This window comes from Bos mutus, chromosome 5, assembly GCF_027580195.1.
Source record: "Bos mutus isolate GX-2022 chromosome 5, NWIPB_WYAK_1.1, whole genome shotgun sequence".
NCBI classification, from domain to species: Eukaryota; Metazoa; Chordata; class Mammalia; order Artiodactyla; family Bovidae; genus Bos; species Bos mutus.
Genome location: NC_091621.1, coordinates 34,362,749 through 34,370,187, shown reverse-complemented (window position 1 = coordinate 34,370,187; position 7,439 = coordinate 34,362,749). Strand labels below are relative to the sequence as shown.

General features: G+C 39.2%; 1 protein-coding gene across 2 annotated transcripts in view; it reads left to right on the top strand.

Moving 5' to 3' along the window:
* The first annotated feature begins 386 nt into the window (after positions 1–386).
* PRICKLE1 (prickle planar cell polarity protein 1) overlaps positions 387–7,439 on the top strand; it is a 112,308-nt gene continuing 105,255 nt past the window's right edge. For both annotated transcript variants that reach the window (XM_070370628.1, XM_070370626.1), the window contains exon 1: positions 387–509. The gene's annotated coding sequence lies outside the window, so the exon portion shown is untranslated. The remainder of the gene's footprint in view (positions 510–7,439) is intronic.

Below are 7,439 nucleotides of genomic sequence, written 5' to 3'. Positions count from 1 at the left end.
GTGAAAATATTGTAGTCAGACGCTGCCAGTAAGGAGACCCCTGGGTGCAGCATGCTCTCCCTGAGCTGCCCTGCTTTTATCTGCAACACAGATCCCACGGCTTGCAATTATGGTCTTTGACTTTGGTAACAATTCTGTTTGAAATGTTTCCAATTACACACAATATTGGCGGCATGTAGCAGCTGCATGCCAAAAAGCATTTCCAAGTATGTTCCAAGAATCAGCCTGTGATTGCTTTTAATTTAAATAAAGGCTATTTGGTTTCCTGTGAAGTTTTTTTATAACCACCTTCTCCCCACCAACCCCATTTTTGTCACCTTTAAAAAAAAGTCTGATATAAATTAGCCAGCACTTAATGTGATACAATATTGGCCCTGGTTTTCTAGGATGGCTCTTGGTTTTACGCAAGCATGAGGACTGTTCAATAAAGGAAAACTTAAAGAAACGTTGTACAGCTGTTTGGATTTCCCCAAAGAAGAAAAGAAGGAAAGATTATCTGACCTTGTATTGTAAGTAGCCAATGTTTCGAATTTTTCTGCCTCCTTCTTTAGGGATCTGTCATTGTAATTATCGATTTAGGTCACTGAAGATTCTTTGGTCCAGTGTCTTTCCTTCAGATTCTTCTAGTTTTCTTTTTGTGAACCCATGAACATGAGTTAAAGACACATTAAAAGGGTAGAGAAAGGTCAATAAGAACATTCTTTAAACAGTGGGCTGGTGGGGGAAGGGGGCACAGGAAGAGAACCAGGGAAATAATCTCACCATTCTACAGCAACCAAACCTGCCACATTGCCCCCTCTATGGGCTTGAAATCTCTGAATACTGAAACCTTTTAAAACAGCAGTGGCTTAAATCTTTTAATAGCTACCAGCTACACTTGCCTTATTAAATCTGAAAATAAGAAAATATACACTCTCAGGACTTGGAGTGAAGGGATTAGTTACAGGACTGGGAGGTTCTGTTTCTAGGATGGTTTGTTGGCCCATTTGAAACGTAACACCTAGAGCCAGAGGGTATCCAATAGCTGAGGTGCTAAGATGGTCCCAATTAGGGTGTTTTCACACAGGCTCTTTCAATCCTGGCAAAAGCATCCTATAGAATATAGTGCTTCTTCGGGCTGAACAGTAGTTGACTTGCATAAGTGCCAACATCTCTTCTGGCATGTTTGGAAATCTTCCATCATGTAATAAATAGTGCTATATAATCCAAATTTGTAAATGCCATGTTTCATGTAGCCCTCTTAGAGACAGCTGAAATTAACCCAGGCTGCTAGGGATTGTTAGATCCTGGAGGTTAGGTTACTGCCTGCATCCAGAGTGCTACCATGAATGAATGATGGTGGAGGCCTTTGATCAAAGCTGGAAGAAGGTGCAAGGTTAGCCTTAGTGTAAGGAGTGCCCACCAACCAACACTTAGACTTGTCCTTTCTCCTTGAAAACTCTTTCAATTAAGCAAACCATCTCAGAGGAAATTTATTCAACTCAAGGTAAAATGAGGTTTATGTTGCTTTACCAGCTGAGCACCCCAGGCTGCCAAATACTCAGCCCACCCCGGCCCCTGTGGTTTTGTAGGGACAAAACCTAATATAGTTACTATGGTTGAACTGGAAAGTCTGTTAAAACCTATTTATACATTGGCCAGTTCCTCTGCCCTCATTACACTGCTGTATTCTGGATGCACACACATATACAACCAACCCTCTTTCAATCTAATAATAGTAAACTGATTTAGATCATGGTATAGTTTCACCAAAGGCATTTGTACTTCCCTTTTTCTGTCTTTTATCTCAGTGATAAGTAAATAATATGATATGCTTCTGAAGAAACTCATAATTTGTTAACTGTAATTGATGTTTCCAACTCTGTTATTTACATGCTTGAATAATCTAAATTCCGTCATTAGGAACTGGAAAAGACTTAGATGGTGTGGCATTTTGTTTTGCTTCAAAATATCTGCCAAACAATTTAAGGAACTGTTAGATTTTATGTCAGAAGACTCCTCAGTGCTCTAGTGTTGGAATACTTGTTATAATGTATGTCAAAAGGAGACTGCATTTTAAATTCTTCTGTGACTATGTAATTAATAAGTATGTTCAGTGCTTGAAGTATGCACATGTTACATAATTTTTAGAAAGAGATAAAGTTAGGTCTGAAGTGCATTAGGATATCACAGATGTTTCTTGTAAGAAAATACATATGCTTCATCGGAATTTTGAACTCCTTTCTGGTGCTGAGCTTTGTTCCTCACAAGGGTCATATGAATAATTTCATTGAGTTGCTTCAGTTCTTATTTACACAAGCCTTGAGAAGAGAGCTGAAGTGATAAATAACTTGCCCCCTCACCCAGTTCTGAAATGCCTTAGCCTTTTATGTTTTTGTGAATATGAAGGGAGGGAATAAAATATACAGAGAAGATGTTTGTGTTTAACTAACTTAATCATATAAGTTCCCTTTGTGGGTCTTCTATAAGCTTAAACAGCTTGTCAGGCTAATAGCCAAAAACATGTCCTCAAGTACTGCCAAACGTGTTAAAAGCAGACCAGGCTTTCTTTATATTGAGGTACTGGAAACATATTTTTTTTAACCTTCTAAATTTTAGAAATAAACCAGAAAAGAAATCACTCTCTTCTTCTCCTTACCCACAAAAACCAAAAGTATTATTCATTGCAGTGCCGAAATGGAAACTGATGGGAATAATGATATTTGTGTGGGAGTGTTTTAAACTGGCTTGACTTGGCTGTTTAAACAGGGAGCAACCAGGTTACCATGGTACTTGATGGGTCTTATTTTTTATATAGTTGCCTGTACACATTGGCTTTTTTACTTTGGTTCAGGAGCTTTTGGTCAAGTGCTTGTTCAGTTCAGTTGCTCAGTTGTGGCCGATTCTTTGCGACCCCATGGACTACAGCACGCCAGGCTTCCCTGTCCATCACCAACCCCCAGAGATTGCTCAAACTCATGTCAGTCAAGTCAGTGATGCCATCCAGCCATCTCATCCTCTTTTGTCCCCTTCTCATCCTGCCCTCAATCTTTCCCAGCATCAGGGTCTTTTCCAGCGAGTCAGTTCTTCACATCAGGTGGCCAAAGTATTGGAGTTTCAGCTTCAGCATCAGTCCTTCCAATGAATATTCAGGACTGATTTCCTTTAGGATGGGCTGGTTGGATCTCTTTGCAGTCCAAGGGACTCTCAAGAGTCTTCTCCAACACCACAGTTCACATGTACAGTACTTGTACATTTATCCTGATTTCTTCTTGAGCGGGGAGATTCAAGAACAGACAGTGGTGATGTGGTATAATAGTGCAAAAGTTTTTTTACCTTCATTTTTTAAAATCAGAAAATTTGGACTGTGGTACAATAGCTGTGTGATTTCTAGTCAGCCCACTCAGCCTCTCTGGGCCTCAGTTTCCTCATATGTGGAGTAAGGGACTTAGTCCAGGTCAGTGCATGTTAACCAGAGATGTGAGCCATAAACACCTGTGAAGCAAGCGCACAGAGGGTTTGTAAGGGAGTGGGTTTGGGGTGGGGTTTTGCACATTTAACTTGAAAAAGCTCCTCAAGTAATTTGATGCCCAGCTGTGGTTAAGAACCACTAAATTAGATGGTCTCTAAGATTTCCTTCCAGTTCTAAAATTTTATGTTTCTAATCCTACTGGACTGAACGTTTTTCCTTCCTTCCTTTCTCTTTTGTTCATTTGTTCGTTCATTCTTAACAGCTATGTTCATTCCTAATGTCACTGACAAAATGTGGATATTTTAACCCAGTTCCTGGAAGATCCATGTTCTGCTCCTGTGAGTAGATGGTAATTGATGTAATGGAGGAACCATATTAGCTCCCCATTGCATACCCAACGCCTAACACAGTACCTGGCACATAGCACTCGACAGCTACAGAGAGCCCCAAAAGTCAGGAAACTTAGAAAATGTGATGTTAGTGATTTTAAAATAATATGGTCATTATTCTGTAGTGTACACAGTAGTATAAATATAATGTACACATTAAACTTAATGTTAAAAGCCAGTGTTACCTCAATAAAAGATAAATTAAAATGAAATAATATGTCCAATATTATGCCAAAATAAAATGGCCATATAATATGCCAAGTCAAATAATATGCCCAATCTGTTTTTGTCAACCTCCAAATACCTTTCAGGTAAAGTGTCTCCAAATTTAAAGCAATGGATATAATTGTTCCTCTGAAAAATATCATAATCAGTTCAGTTCAGTCGCTCAGTCATGTCCGACTCTTTGTGACCCCATGAATCGCAGCACTCCAGGCCTCCCTGTCCATCATCAGCTCCCGGAGTTCACTCAGACTCATGTCCATCGCGTCAGTGATGCCATCCAGCCATCTCATCCTCTGTAGTCCCCTTCTCCTCCTGCCCCCAATCGCTCCAGATCTTTTCCAATCAGAAAAGATTGGAGTCTTTTCCAATGAGTCAACTCTTTGCATGAGGTGGCCAAAGTACTGGAGTTTCAGCTTTAGCATCATTCCTTCCAAAGAAATCCCAGGGCTGATCTCCTTCAGAATGGACTGGTTGGATCTCCTTGCAGTCCAAGGGACTCTCAAGAGTCTTCTCCAACACCACAGTTCAAAAGCATCAATTCTTCGGCGCTCAGCCTTCTTCACAGTTCAACTCTCACATCCATACATGACCACTGGAAAAACCACAGCCTTGACTAGATGGACCTTAGTTAGCAAAGTAATGTCTCTGCTTTTGAATATGCGATCTAGGTTGGTCATAACTTTCCTTCCAAGGAGTAAGCGTCTTTTAATTTCATGGCTGCAGTCACCATCTGCAGTGATTTTGGAGCCCAGAAAAATAAAGTCTGACACTGTTTCCACTGTTTCCCCATCTATTTACCATGAAGTGGTGGGACCAGATGCCATGATCTTCATTTTCTGAATGTGAGCTTTAAGCCAACTTTTTCACTCTCCACTTTCACTTTCATCAAGAGGCTTTTGAGTTTCTCTTCACTTTCTGCCATAAGGGTGGTGTCATCTGCATATCTGAGGTTATTGATATTTCTCCCGGCAATCTTGATTCCAGCTTTTGTTTCTTCCAGTCCAGCATTTCTCATGATGTCCTCTGCATATAAGTTAAAGAAACAGGGTGACAATATACAACCTTGACGTACTCCTTTTCCTATTTGGAACCAGACTGTTGTTCCATGTCCAGTTCTAACTGTTGCTTCCTGACCTGCATACAGATTTCTCAAGAGGCAGGTTAGGTGTTCTGACATTCCCATCTCTTTCAGAATTTTCCACAGTTTATTGTGATCCACACAATCAAAGGCTTTGGCATAGTCAATAAAGCAGAAATAGATGTTTTTCTGGAACTCTCTTGGTTTTTCGATGATCCAGCAGATGTTAGCAATTTGATCTCTGATTCCTCTGCCTTTTCTAAAACCAGCTTGAACATCAGGAAGTTCACAGTTCACGTATTGCTGAAGCCTGGCTTGGAGAATTTTGAGCATTACTTTACTAGCATGTGAGATGAGTGCAATTGTGCAGTAGTTTGAGCATTCTTTGGCATTGCCTTTCTTTGGGATTGAATGAAAGCTGACCTTTTCCAGTCCTGTTGCCACTGCTGAGTTTTCCAAATTTGCTGGCATATTGAATGCAGCACTTTCACAGCATCATCTTTCAGAAGATGATAAGAAAGAAGATGATAAGAGAAAAGATAAGAAAGCCTTCCTCAGTGATCAATGTAAAGAAATAGAGGAAAACAACAGAATGGGAAAGACTAGAGATCTCTTCAAGAAAATTAGAGATACCAAGGAAACATTTCATGCAGAGATGGACTTGATAAAGGACAGAAATGGTAGGGACCTAACAGAAGCAGAAGATATTAAGAAGAGGTGGCAAGAATACACAGAAGAACTGTACAAAAAAGATCTTCATGACCCAGATAATCATGATGGTGTGATCACTGACTTAGAGCCAGACATCCTGGAATGTGAAGTCAAATGGGCCTTAGAAAGCATCACTACGAACAAAGCTAGTGGAGATGATAGAATTCCAGTTGAGCTATTTCAAATCCTGAAAGATGATACTGAGAAAAATATCATAATAAATACATTATTTCCCTTATGTTTCCAGACTTTGGGGATACTCTGTAGCATACTGACTATATTCTTCCCAGATTAGCAGTTGGTCTCATTGCTTTAAATAAGGAGGTGCTTCACCTATAAAGGTATCTGGAAGCTGACAGAAAAAGATACCAAGCACATTACTTGAAAATGTAATTAATGCATTATGTAAAACAGTTTTTCCTGTGAAAACCATAGTTTGCCTTATGTTTCCTGATCTCTTGGACTCCTCCTTGAATGAATGATTTTTCCAGTTTTCTGCCATCACCTGTGTGTGTCATTTTAAGTATAACACAATCAAATCACTATAAAGTTTTCACAGTTTATATGACAAATTTAAAACCTTATTATAATTTGAAGTCTTATTTTAAAATATTTTAGATTACAGAGGTCAAAATTTTTAAATAGATTTCTAATTACTGTTATTTTATAGCCAGCAATTATGTTGTATCCTTTTACAGACATGATTCCACATCATGTATTTCTTAATCTATAAACTGCTTTAAAACTGTCCATATCCACAGCATGTGTATACATATATATGTACACACATGTATATATTGTTTTAGATCAAATAAATCAGAAATCTCAATAAAATATGAGATTCACACTCAGTTTTTCTCATAATGACTGTGATGCATCTGAAAGTTTTGCTATCAAGCAGGGGAAAATTCTTGGTTGCATAGTTTTGTGGAAATGGATTAAAAGAGTTTGTTGCCCATTTTGTTTCTTTGCTCTTTTCTTCAGTCTATTAAAAAAAATGGGTTATTTCCTATCATTATACATTATTACCATTACCGTAGAACATAGATAAAAAGAACTTAAAGCAATCCATTGGGGCTTCACAGGTGGCAACTAGTAGTAAAGACCCTGCCTGCCAACACAGGAGACTTAAGAGACACAGGTTCGATCCCTAGGTCCGGAAGATTCCCTGGAGCGGGTATGGCAACTCACTCTAGTATTCTTGCCTAGACAATCCAATGGACAGAGGAGCTTGGTGGGCTACAGTCCATCCATAGGGTCACAAAGCGTCAAACAAGACTGAAGTGACTTAGCGCACACGCAGGCAAGTCTATCGGTATAATTGCTGTTCACATTTACTTAGGAACAAAAGGAGACATTTGATCCCTACCTTGTTTATTGATTTTGTTGTTGCTGCTGTATGTCACCGTTCTTGAGGGGAGGGAGGGTATTGTTTTGTTTTTTAATTAAAAGAACTTTAAAAATTGACCTTTCTAAAACCTGGATAATTGTCCAGTTTCCTTTGAATTTTCTTACTGTGAAAGCATGGCCAGTAACAAAATCAGCCAGTGTCAGCTCTTTTTCCCTAGTGTACGCCCATCGACAA